Genomic DNA, 13,403 nt, shown 5'->3' with positions numbered 1-13,403 from the left:
ACACACACACACACGACACACACACACACACACACACACACACACACACACACACACACACACACACACACACACACACACAAACACACACACCCGAAGCTACGGAGGTGGCTCCACTGAGCAAAGAGACAAATCTTAATGCCCGGGTGTAAAACGCAATTTAGGACAATTAGCAGCCTCATTAATTCGGGAGAAGGGAAGTAATATTCTTGTTAAAGTAACGCTTCGTTAAGTTATCTATGGTAGGAGGCTAATTGATGAACTCTTGAGTGAAGGACAATAAGTGATACTCTGACGGACTTTGTGGAGTCTGCAGGCCTGAAATGACTGCAGTTTGGGGCAGGTTAATTAACACTTTTTGTTGTAAACACAGCGCTTGTTTCATCGCGAGTATACTGTCACAGTGGACGGCTGCACTGGAGGAAATGTCGCGATTCCTGAATCAAGCCTCTCTGCGGGGTGCCCTCTTCTTGCAAGTGTTGCAGAGGATAGACGGGCCCCGCGGGGTCAGCGGTGCACCAGCATGACCGACAACAAAGACCGTCTTCAAAGGCAGACCTGCACCAATGATCACAGGTGTTAACAGATCCCTTCTGTATTATACGACACGTGTCTTACAATAACCACTATTTAAGTTATGTTAACTTAGCATAATATTTCAAACTGTGCTTTGATGAATATATCTATATTTCAACTGAATTTAACCCCCCAAAATATTGGATATCTTTCTTATATTGGTAGACATCAAGGCCTGTTTGTTCAAACGTAAGCACTCTAAATAGCCAACTAAAAGTGTATTTTCAGTATTGGAATTCTTACATTTCCTGATAGTGGAGAAGACCACTATTTACTCAATGACTGTACTGGAGTACAATTTTGCAGTACAGTTACTCTAAACAACTTCGTATACCTCACTAAAATGTTATATTGTCTTGACTATACTGCATCCAACTTAAAGCAACAGTCATAACCATGCATGAAATCATATAAAAAGATAATGCCCTCTAAATATGATGAAAGACAAATTATATTGATATTATGCAAACAGAATAATTCCCTACAGTAAATAAAGTAGCAATATGTCCAATTAAATGTGGATTTTTTTTCTTATCATCAAATACATTTATAAATATAAACAAACAGGCACAAACATAAATGCATAATGCACTATTTTCTATCTTTGTCACCTTGAGATAAATGTATCGCTCATCTTTCAAAGCGCTTAATCAATCTTTAAAGAGAAGAAGGTTGCATTTAATTTAACTTCATGTATGGCATGCTGAAAATGCAGTTTGAAGTGAGCTCTTTTCTTGTACCAGCACACCATATGGCAGATAGGCAAGCGTGGAGTAGGCTCTAAAGACCCAGTCCATCAAAAGAAAAGAAAGGCTTCCAGGCACTTGAGCGTCGGGGACTCTGGGGGCTGTCAGCGGTGGATAAACACTTACAATGTGTAATGGATGCTCTGGCTTTTGTGCACATAATAACATCTTTACATTATCTTGTGATGCAGAGACAAGGATATAATAAAACTAAAAATATCTACAGTCCCATCATCTTTACCATAAGGGACGATTGTTGTCAAAAACGCACAGATATATGGTCCTTATGGAAGTGGTTGATTTGACTTAAAACAATTACAAATATAATCAAGATCAGATCATATATACACGGAAGAACCAGAGAGAAGATCCATGTACACATTGTATAACAACACTATAAGGCCATGGTAAAAATGTAAATTTCTAAATGTTGTTTACAATGCGTCAAAGTGGTGATGATTACATTTGGTGATTGAAGGTGTAGAGTGTGGTTTTGCTGTATCTCATTTAATTATATAAACAATACAGCTACATCAAGTATAAACTCTTACAAGAAAAACCTTTAAAATGTACCACCAAACTGATTCTACAAACAAACAACAAAATTAGTAATTCTATCAAAAAAGTCTCATTCTTAATGAGCCATCGTTGGCCCCATGAACTTTAATTGTTCAATATAACATTTTAAATTCATTTATTTTAATGTGCAGTTTATAAGGGAATAGCCCCTCTGATGCTTATATTGTTTATTTTATGGAAGTTGAGTAAAACAAATGTATGAATGTATTCACTCTTTCTTTGGAAACATGAACATAATGCTCTTCAACAACTTAGAACATAAGGTGAACAAACAGGTAGTAGCAAACATTAAATGTGAATATAATATACATTATTTATGAGTGAGTAACTGGTTGAGACGTCATAAAAAGGCCACATAAATTAAATTATGTAATTATACCATAAACCACTAGGTGGAGACAACACAGCATACTTTTTTACAGAAAGTCATGGGGTTCAAATAAGTACCAAAAGCTGGTTTATTCTTCAATCAAAAAAGGAAATCCTTCATAATGATTATATAAATATAATAACACACTCCAACAACTTATCAAGCTTTTAAGGGCTGGCAAGGTTATGTACCAACTGTGTACCAGACAGAAATCCTGCAGGAGGTAGACAACCGTCTGAGAAGGGGATCTCTCAGGAGGCTTCAGCGATGGTCAACAATCAGAAAGCTATTTATTGTGAGGATTAAGATGTATATCTTATCATAATAAGGCCTTGCTCAGTTCACAGGGAATTACATCCCTCATGATACGGGCCGTGACAAGATGTGATCGCATCCTCAGCACAGCAGCTGCAACTCAAACTGCCCTTCGTTGCAAAAAAAGGAGAACATCCTCCAAAAGCTTTCCCTAGCCAAACACAAGGAAGGTCATTCTCATTATCGTTAATAATGTAAACCTTGATAAAAGAGCACATTTCAGCCAGCAAGTGTCACGCAGCTGTCAGTAGAGAGCAGTAGCGCTCTGTGTTTAGAGGCCCAGAGCAGCATGCGGCTGTTAGTAAGATGAGCAACACTTTGTCCACTGACCTCTGTGACCTTGCAGACTGAATTAAACGTGCTTCCCAAAGTGAGGGCTGTTATGAAGTCATGTGGGCATGGCCGAATCACGCAGGGCTGTTTTCAGTAACTGATCCCTTGAAAGTGCACGACCTTCAATGTCTTCAGTGGCGGTAAAGTTGGTGAACTGCCTTGGATGTGATTGTGGACAACTCACATATTCCTCTTGTCATCTTGTTTGACTTCATGGCTCCTACCCTTTCATACTCACATTTTGAACCTTAGGAAGTTTAACCATTTCCCTACCGATATTGGGTTGATGCTAGGAGCAAGGCACAAGATTGAAAGAAAATGTGTTTAGATTTATAATTATGCCTGTGATGATCGCGGTCACAAGGGTTAGCTCAACAAGATTATTTCATTAGACAGATAGTGACAGCCACAACCAACTTCAATTATAATGGTGCCATCCCTGTAATTCGGCACTAAAGATTGTTCATCAACCTTCAGTATGGATTTTGTATGGTCGATTAATGTAATTGGATTGAGAATCACTGATGTCTCAGTCTGATCTGACATCTGAGCTGATGTCATATTTTGCAGCAACAGGCTTTGTCTTCATACTGTTGCTTAGAGTTATGAGCTTAATATGAGCATTTGTGTGTGTAGGAAGAAAAGCGAGAAATAAAGAAAGAGAAAGGGCTTTTACGTGACAATAACGCAGTAAGTCCGTTTCAATAAGTGGGCATGTATAAATAACCCTTATTGTGAAAAGAGCAATTATCTGCACCTGCCTGCTAAATGTTCTCATGCTGACACTTTGAATTGGTGTGATCGCTCCTTTTAAGGCACTAACTTCAGACAGACAGACAGACAGACAGAGGGTGGGGGTAATATAGGGGTGGTAAGAAGGAGAGAGAAGTGTAGAGGGTGAGACTGCTGGTGGTGAACGGCATCTTAAACTGAGCGGAGCTGATTCTCTGTTATAATCCTTCAGTGATTTCCATCTGTAATGTGTGCCGGAGGATTAGTGAAGGTAGTCATGGTTCCGGCATGACACTCCCTGTCCATCCCCACTTTCCTCTTCGCGGTCATCCGGCACACAGAAGAAGATAAAATGTTGATGTCATAAATCTTCATCCAGGACGCAAATTCGCAAACCCTGAGGCTGAACTGAATGGAAATTATGAGCGCCTTGTCCTTTATTGTTATTCTCAGATAGCAAAGAGCAAGTGAAGGTGCCGGGGAAAAGGCCCGGTGAGCTTCTTGGCTACGGGAACAGGGAACAGAGATGGATGAGACCAGTGAGGCCAAGGTGAGGGGTTAAAAAGGAAGAAAGAGGGAGAGACAGGTAGGAGCTGGAGTGTGTAAAGGGAGGTAGAAGCTGTTGTATAGGATGAGAGGTTTAAAGTGTGTGTACTCTCTGAGACAGCTCAATCATTTGCTAACATGAACAACTCTCCAGTTGGAATGACAGCCCGACAGCAGTGGTGAATCAGATCAGTTTCCTGTGCTTTCATCCTGCCGTAGCCGCAGAGAGACCACAACGCTTATTTTTTATTCACACAGAGAGTTTCTGTGTCAGTACTGCTTTATTTAAATGTATGGACATAATAGGCCAAATTGTGTTTGTGTGATGCATTCAGGGAGACAGAGGGTAAACTGACAGACAGGTAACGCCAGTGTGAAGTGCTGACTCACATGCCTGTGAGTTGAATGTAATCAAACTTCCTTTCTGAATAGTTTAAAAACCAACCAGATGTGGAAAAAAAATGCAGAATAATTGCACATACAAGCTTTACATATTGTGAGAATATGTGAATTGTCCTGACTTATGTTACATTTCTTCTTCTTCCAGTTACCATTCCATAGAATAAATATGTTGGCGTTGCTCTATAAAACACTTTATCAGTTGGGGGAAATATGCTTTTTTAGGGTTGTCCGTAGTGCCATGTACATTTTCAAATTCATTTATTTTAAGCTCCAACCACTGGAATTTGTTATGATAGTCAAGAAAACTCTCCTGGTGAATTGTATTCAAATTCCAACAACATTTACCCCTCCCTCATCAACCTTGAAGTTTAGCCTCACGTAGGGTGGTCCTTAAAATTGAAAGTCGGAAAGTCTAAGCTCCAACCCCCATAATTAATTCTATTAGTCAAGAAAACACTCCTGGTGAATTTTTTTTCTCAATCTGACAACTTTTACCCCTCCCTGTCAGATTGAGAAAAGAATCTACCAGGACTTTCAATTTTAAGGACCACCCTAATTTTAGCTTTCTTGCCAAGAGATACATAAGAATATTAAACCACTACATGTTTGTATGCTAAGTATGTAGCTTGAGGCAGCAGCTGGTTTGCTGAACACGAGAAGGGAAAACAGGGGATTCAGCTAGCCTGACTTTGTCTGAAGGTAAAACATATGAATAATAAGGTATTAAACAAATGAGCTAAGCTATATGCATGTTAATCATTGAACATAAACCAGGCTAGCTGTTTAACCCCTGTTTACAGTCTTTATGCTAAGTTAGGCAAACCAACTATACCCTGATAGTGGTATTGATCTGTTCATTAACTCTTCGCAAGAATGATTGTTGATGATGATTGTATTTCACCCAAATGTCGTACTATTCCTTTACCAGAATTTGTCCCAGTTGGCGGACCCCATGATAGGCTTTTGTGACTTTACAATCTAAACTCATGATATCATGGCTTTGTATTGTCCTCACAGAGGATTGATTTAGCATCCTTTTGTTAAATGTACACTACAAAGAAAAGACCTGACCAAGCCTGTCAGCCACATGATGGATCTTTTAAAAGATAGCAAGCCAAACACAGTACAGAACACAACAAGAAAATACTCCAGATATAAAAACGTGGCCGAGGACATCTGCAGGGCATCAGTAAACCAGGAGGGTGGAAATAAAAAAATCATGGCTCTTTTATTTTCTAGCTTTGGGCGAGACTTGTTTTCCCTCACACTCATTCACTCTCTCACACACATGCTTGAACACAAGTCTACAATAAGCGTCTACGGTCAGAACATAAGTGAATTCTGCTTGACAGTGAATTTTCGCTTGACTTTGACAGCCATTGTGAGAGCTCAAATAGGTACTGATCGGCATCCCTGCAAAGAATAAAGGACGGTTATTAAAGAAAAAGACCAGGGAGGTGTTGCTGAGAGGAGGCGGGGTGCCAAATATGCCTGACAACCAAGGTCAGGAGCAGTGCCCTCTGGCAGGAAGTGCTGTGAGGAATGGCAATGTCAGTCAGAACCCTCCCTCACCTCCTTGGACCTGTCAATTTGCCTGCAATAATTAATCTCTCTCTGGTTAAATATAAAGATTGTAAATCACAGCATGATCCTGTACCATTAGGGGGGCTTCATCTGTCAGCCTCAGACCTTGGCTAATGGCCCTTTGTAAGCAGAGTATTGGCTGAGGCAACACGCCAGCCACCTACCGGTCCTCCTCATCATTTCTTTCTCATGAAGACATCCCGCCTCCAACAGCATAGTGGGGGATCATCAAGCCGCAAGCAAGAAGACAGCAGTTTTACACATCCAAAATGATCATCCTTAAAATCCATATCTTTACTTTGCTGAGCACCATGTGTTAGTGAGGCATACATTATAACATGTTGGCTTTATGAATGGCTAATACATCATTTAATAATGGTTCACACTGTAGCTCTGTAATAAGACATTGATGAGAATAACATTTGGGTTGCCAGTTCAATCACTTTGGGAGGTGCATATCCTCCTCTAACATGACCTCTCTTGTTTTTTTTAAATCAGTTAAGTAAGATAGCAAATCATCTTTATCCTGATCTAATTTATCTAATTTATTAGCAAAGCAACACTAAACTTGATGGATTATCATGGTGGAGGAACTCTTTTTTATTTTCTTTAAAAAAAACATTTATTTTTTCGGACCTGATATCTTATGAAAAACTCATGACTCTTTATTATCGACCTACTTTCTAATAAGGTATCTCATCTGCAGTTATGTTAATAAATCATATTTAAAGGGTTAGTAGCTTGTTGCTCTCTTAAGCTGTCTGCAGCTGTGGATATTGCAAAAGTCTTTAATTATTTTGGTCCAGATGCTCTCCAAATCTTTTCCAGAAGTCGTCAAACTATACAATTAAGCGGCTTACATACTGTAATAAGACAAAGCAAGTTTCACAAGATGAGGATAAGCAGCCAAATGTATTTTTGCTGATTAAACAGTAAAAACATGAGTAAAAACTGTATCGATGAATAACAAAATCACAACCATTCATTCAGTTGGCCTTACTTATAAATCCCTGAATTCTTGATGGATAGCATTCTGCCTCTCTGGCTTATAAACAGACTGCAGTTGCTCCAAGACTTCATATTTAAGTAAAACAAACATTTGTTGCATTTGTTACATTCACAACTGTCCCCTGTAAAACAACATGATCAAATTGTTTAGCAAGGATGTCATTTTAACAATATTATTGATATCATTGACATATATCATACTAATATGATAATTCATTAATAACTTCTTGAATAATGATGACACAACTTAAAGGTGGGGTAGGTACGTTTGAGAAACCGGTTCGAGATACACTTTTTGTTATATTCCATGGAATGCTCTTAACATCCCGATAGCAATAAATATCTTAAGTGCTTTGACAATAAATACATAAAAAAAATTCATCTGTGGAAGCCGTAGTACTTTAAAAAGTACGACCAATCCGGTCCGGCTAAAATAACTGGATGGTCAACCTGCCTGTCAGCCTTCCATCTGTGCACAAACTTATCTCGTGCCCTCATTGGTCATGTGCGCGTTCGTGTGTGTTGGAGGAGGGGCTCTATAAGGAAGTGGCACTCAAGCTGGTTTCTCCAAAATTACCTACCCCACCTTTAAGTCTGCAACAGCCCAATATATTTTGATTCATATTTAATACAGTATACTTAAATACACAACATAAATTAATATGTCAAACTTAACCTAACAACTACAGCATTTCAGCAACATTGATGAAATACAGTCTCCATCTTAACCCTCAAGAAAGTATTAACTTAGCAAAATATGTCTCACTTATTCTGTGTAACTGTTCATCTGCAGAAGTGGTTAAAAAAGAAAGACATCTACAGCATGTCCTCCGTCTTGACATTTGAAATGAAAGCAGACGCTCGCAGTTTGATGACTATCACACACTGAGGTTCCAAGAAATAACCGAATGGCTAATACATAAAACCTGCCAATGGTTGTGGCATTGAAATAAAGTAATACTCTTTAAGACGTTGCACAGGCTGTTCATGGTCAGCACTGATGGTAAATGAATAAAATATGTATTCAATGAGCAGAGTAATATGAGTTTGTGTGTGTCCTTCACATTTACACTTCTTGTGCAAATTCCTTTATTGAACCTCCTTGCCATTCTGCATAGTCACATTCCATAACAGCAGGCCTACAGTTGAGCATTTCACTTTTTATAAACAGCCCTGTGACCCACTTCGCGTTCATCATATTATCACCACAATGCTACTTTAAATAAAACTAAAAACTTCCGTCACATCCCTTCGACTCAGCATTACATCAACCATAATAAAGTTGTTTTGTTTGTGTGCTTGCAGGGGGTAAACTCTGCTATGTCTTCCAACGAGCTGTTAGCACTGTGCACTGTTGTGCTTGTTAAATGCTTTGTTGGAAGTTTGACACTCAGCTTCTCAGGCTGCACTCAACGCTGCCGACGGTATCCTTAAGTCATGAGGCTGTTTCATGCTGGGCCCCCATGGGTGAGGGAGGAATGACAGCAAAGCAGAAGAAGCAAACAACAAATATGGACACACACACACACACACACACATACACACACACACACACACACACACACACACACACACACACACACACACACACACACACACATACAGAGTCACCTTTAAAGTGTATGAGAGCTCCCTGATGCCATTTCTGCCATACTGCATGACTAATGCAGCCCGCGAGTCACTGTTTCTCCTCGCCGAGTCCCCGAAAGCTGAATTAATTGGCTGTCATCACGGCCACGCTCACTCTCACATACACACATGGAATTATCAAGATATAAATAAACCGAGTCAAGATGGCATTTAAGTGACAGGCAACCATAAACACTTTGTGCAACATTCAATGGCAGGCTCTTACTTTAGGACTCCCATCAAACATATGGGTCCCGTCCATGAAATGCACATTAGCACAACCATCAAGTGCTAGTGCAGCAGGAATCATTTGACATTTTGGGGGAATATGCTTTCTAAGCAAAGGTTGGATGAGGCAATCAATACCGCTCTCCATCTCACAAGTTTCTATCACTATATATACTACTGATGTGTTTTGCCTGAAGGTTTCCTGAATTTTAAGGGAATGTAATTGCTTCCTGGATTTTATTCAGCCGCAATGTTGTTTCCAGTCTAGGGATTGCATCATTTTTGGTAATGTGTGCAAGGGTTAGGTCACAAGATGCAGGGTAACAGAATGTACTTTGGTTAAAATTAGAAAATGATGTCTCTTTTCCTTGAATCTTAATAAAGTAAACTGGCTTCTGATTTAGAATTTTTGATAGTTACCACTGAATTATTCAAGCGGACCTCTTACCCAGGTTGAGTTGTCAAACATGACTATGAACTGCATATCATTCTGTAAATGTTGAGCAACAGACTAGTTAAAGGTTTTTTTTGGGCAAGGAGTGAATTGCTGGAAATGCTTTTTGCTATTGAAGCAGCTGTTGATCGCTTGCAGCCAAAACTAGTTTGTTAAGTGGAGTGTGGAGTCAGGAGTCAATGACGGTAAAATAAATGTCAAAACAATAGTCTTTTGAAAAACTATGAATCACCACAGTAACAAGAGGTTCTTCAGCATACAGTCACAAATGAGCACAACAAAAATATTAGGCTGATGTGCTCAGTGTGATCAGCCGCTAACAGATAGACAAACAGTCAAACCCAATAAATTCATTTAAAATAAGCTGAATTAATTTAGTTTTTTCCAAATTAGATTATATTTAGATCTTACTTTCATACCATTCGTACATTGAAGTTTATCAGAGTGAACTGTGGGAGTCAGGAAATTCCTGATACTTCTATAACAACTCTCAAAATGTTGAATTATTCCTTCAACTTTTCCTAATGACTTGTTCACAAATTAGACGACAAAACCACATGACATTAGAATCATCCTAAACACATTTTACCTGATGCCTCGTGGAATGCAGTTGAGACAGATATAGATGCTATGATAAACATTGTCAGCCTTTTTTTGAATACTGCACAATGAACAGATAACCTTTTAAAGACCCTGTCATTTGAACAGCTTTGCATTCCAATTGTAATGCACTTAAAAGACAAAGAGCTCTGCCTCCTTCTCTATTTGCCTGTGCTTTGAACCATAAACAACGTTTGTGTTTTTCAACAGTTTGCCCAGACTGAAAGAATAATGGAGTGTCATTCCGACCCTCTGCCTTTGCATAATACTGTCTGAGTAGTCATGCAGCATAATATCCTGTCTCTCTGACACAAAGTGATTATTTTGAAAGCATTTCACTTTTATTTTGAGCACTGATCGTCGGTTTAAGATGGAGGCGGCACAAATAATTTTTCCATCAGACAGCGACAGAGATGTGAAGTGATCTGTGCTTTATATCAGACAGAGAAGTCTTTACCTTTTAATTACCTCACACATGTTTTACTCATGTAGGCAAGGGCACGTCTGCGTAGGAGGGTTTGTTCTGCCTTTCTCTCTGTCCTCAGAGCTTTTCCTTTCTGTGAGACTCCAGATGTTACCGTCTGCTCATTTGGGAGACTGAGCAGTCAGGTGTGAGCGAGACCCTCGACAACCCGATTGGAACAAAAATAAAGCTTGGTTACATGCCCATGAGTTTACACATTTTCAACTAAAGGCATGTAATTATCTGCAAAGTTATGACAAGGCCTTCCACAATCAGCAATGCTCCTTTCCTGCCTGACGAGGCTGCAGAAGCTTAAGAATCAGCCTGTATATGATGGGGAAAAGGGCTGAATTATGTTTACTGGCTACTTAAAATACTTATCTTATCTTAATTAATAATTTACTCAGATGACCTTTTAAATTACCGTTACAGTTGTAAATCAATGGCTGGACAACACACAAGATGATAAAACAGGAGTGTGTAACCAAGATAAACAATCCCGAAAGAAAAAAGTTTCCCCATGCTGACAAACAAGACATGCTGGAAACAATGAGGCATTTATAATTTATAATAATGTTTCACACGGCATTTGTATCTGCAGTGCCTCAATAGGAAGATAAAAACACATGCAATTTATTAAAATAAAAGTTGCAAAAACATTATAAATACTGAAATCAGTCATGGGCCGAAATCCTCAAAATATCTATCATTTAATAAACACTATGCACTATTTTGTAAATCCCCCAGCCCCGCTCCCCTACCTGCACAAGATGGAGTACAGACATCAACTTCTTATAAAATACACACAATTAGCAAATTGTGTTAAAGCTGGTTTCTTTCTAAATACTTTTTGACTTTACAGTAAAAACGTTCAGGGAGTTATTTTAATTCTTAAAGATCTTTAGAAAAGGCAGAGCTTCGTTGAGGGTTCTTACACTTTGCACTATTAGCTGACCTCTATTTGTGATCGTTTGCCCTGAGCAAGGTCGCAGGTGCGCATAGCTTTTTAGCAGTAGTAGAGGTGCATTACTGTAAAAACCAAACAGTATCTGAATATAACATTATATAACTCAGAGTTCCACATGTTATATGTATTAAATATGTTGCAATGTTAATCATTTTCAAAATATTCAAGGCTTGTTTTTAAAGTGATGATATTAGTTTTAATGTTGTCATGTAGACCAGCTTGAAATGTAGAAGTTGAGAATGCTTCTGTAGTCGGGGAGTTTCTTATATCTTTGAAGAGAGCATATATTTCAGTGCATGACTCATCTTATTGATGTGCTTATTTAACCCAAAAGCAGCATCTTAAACCATCTAACTTTTTGACCATCATTGTTTTACTTTTTGACCTTTTGCGTAAATATTTGGAAAATTCTCTTGTTTGTTTATTTTGGGGTAAAGTTTAAGCCATTGTGCAACACAATTTTAAAAGCACATTTCAGCAGCTACTTGTTAAGTGGCTTGTTTAGTAAGACTGAGGCTGAACATCATTAGCTTTGCAGGTAAAAATACAATGAAAACACTGCTCTCTGAGGAGAATAGGATTACTCTACAAAATGTCTTAGCAACCTATCCAATCATTTAGATATTTCAGTCTGAACCAAAGTGTTTGAACGATGTCGGTCTGAACGATGATGACATCCTAGAGTAACCTAGCTGTATGTTAACAACTTAAAATGCAAAACAAATATCTGCATCTCAGGGACTTGGTCTTTCCAGGATGCAGGCTGTCTTTAAGACATACTGTACATCAACCTGTTTGTCACACAAATACAAACTACATTATTTAAGTAATCTTGTTGGCTAAGTAACAGCTCACACAGGTCATTTGAGTTCCAGGCTTGTTTACCTCTCTCTTACCACATTTAATGCATTTATAGTAACCAAGCTACATTTGCTAAAGGTCCTTTCTGCACATTGTGATGTTGAGAGTGAACTGTAGCAACAGATGTGACTCCAGCGAACCTCCAGTAACTGGCAGCTGGAGCACACGCAGCTCCGAGTGGCAGGGATCAAACCGACAACACTGGTAATTGGGTGGCCTCTTTACCTCTCTGCCAACTCACCACCTCTCCGGAGTCCCAGCTTACAAATCCACTTATTCCTCATCATGATCATGGAAGCGGTTGACACCTTTTGATGAAAATCTAATCATGAAACATAATCTTGTTATCCTGGTAGGTGACAGATGTAAATCCTTCTAACGGGCCTCACAAACAAAGAAAATAATCAGTCTCTTTTTTTTTCTTTCTGACCCAGCAGAAGATTCAAGGTGCTGTGCGGATGAAGATGATGCATCGCTAAGTCTTTTAGTTGTGAGAGGCAGAGAAATATTATCACATTAACAGTAGATTTCCATTTTCCCATGAATAATTTCTTTTCTGTTCCGTTTTCTGGAACATATTTCATCGTTCAGCACAACTGAAGCAAACTATATCATATCAGTGATGCTGCTTACCACTAAATTATGATTTAGTGTTGAATTGAAACATGAAACATGTCTAAAATATTCCCTGTGGAAATGTTCTCACCGAAAGCCCATTGTAATCACACAGCATGACAAGCAGCTATTTCTATTATACTATCAGCCACAACATAAACAATGACAACTGTCCAAAGTGTCTGCTGAATATATTTATTAATGTTTTTCTGCAATATGTGCTGCGATAACCCTTCATTGTGAAAATCCTTGTTGTTGTTATTCACATGGTTTTATGATATTTAACAACGGACAACAATGAATTAATTCCAGGAAAACAGGCTATTGGTGGCGGGTGATGAAAGCACCTTTTTTTTGACGTGACTTCCAAAAAATCTAAACTTAATTGGCTTCAT

Source organism: Notothenia coriiceps, unplaced genomic scaffold (assembly GCF_000735185.1).
Source record: "Notothenia coriiceps isolate Sejong01 unplaced genomic scaffold, NC01 NC01_scaffold00002399, whole genome shotgun sequence".
NCBI lineage: Eukaryota > Metazoa > Chordata > Actinopteri > Perciformes > Nototheniidae > Notothenia > Notothenia coriiceps.
The sequence above is the reverse complement of the archived record's forward strand: the minus strand, read 5'-3'. Positions refer to the sequence as shown.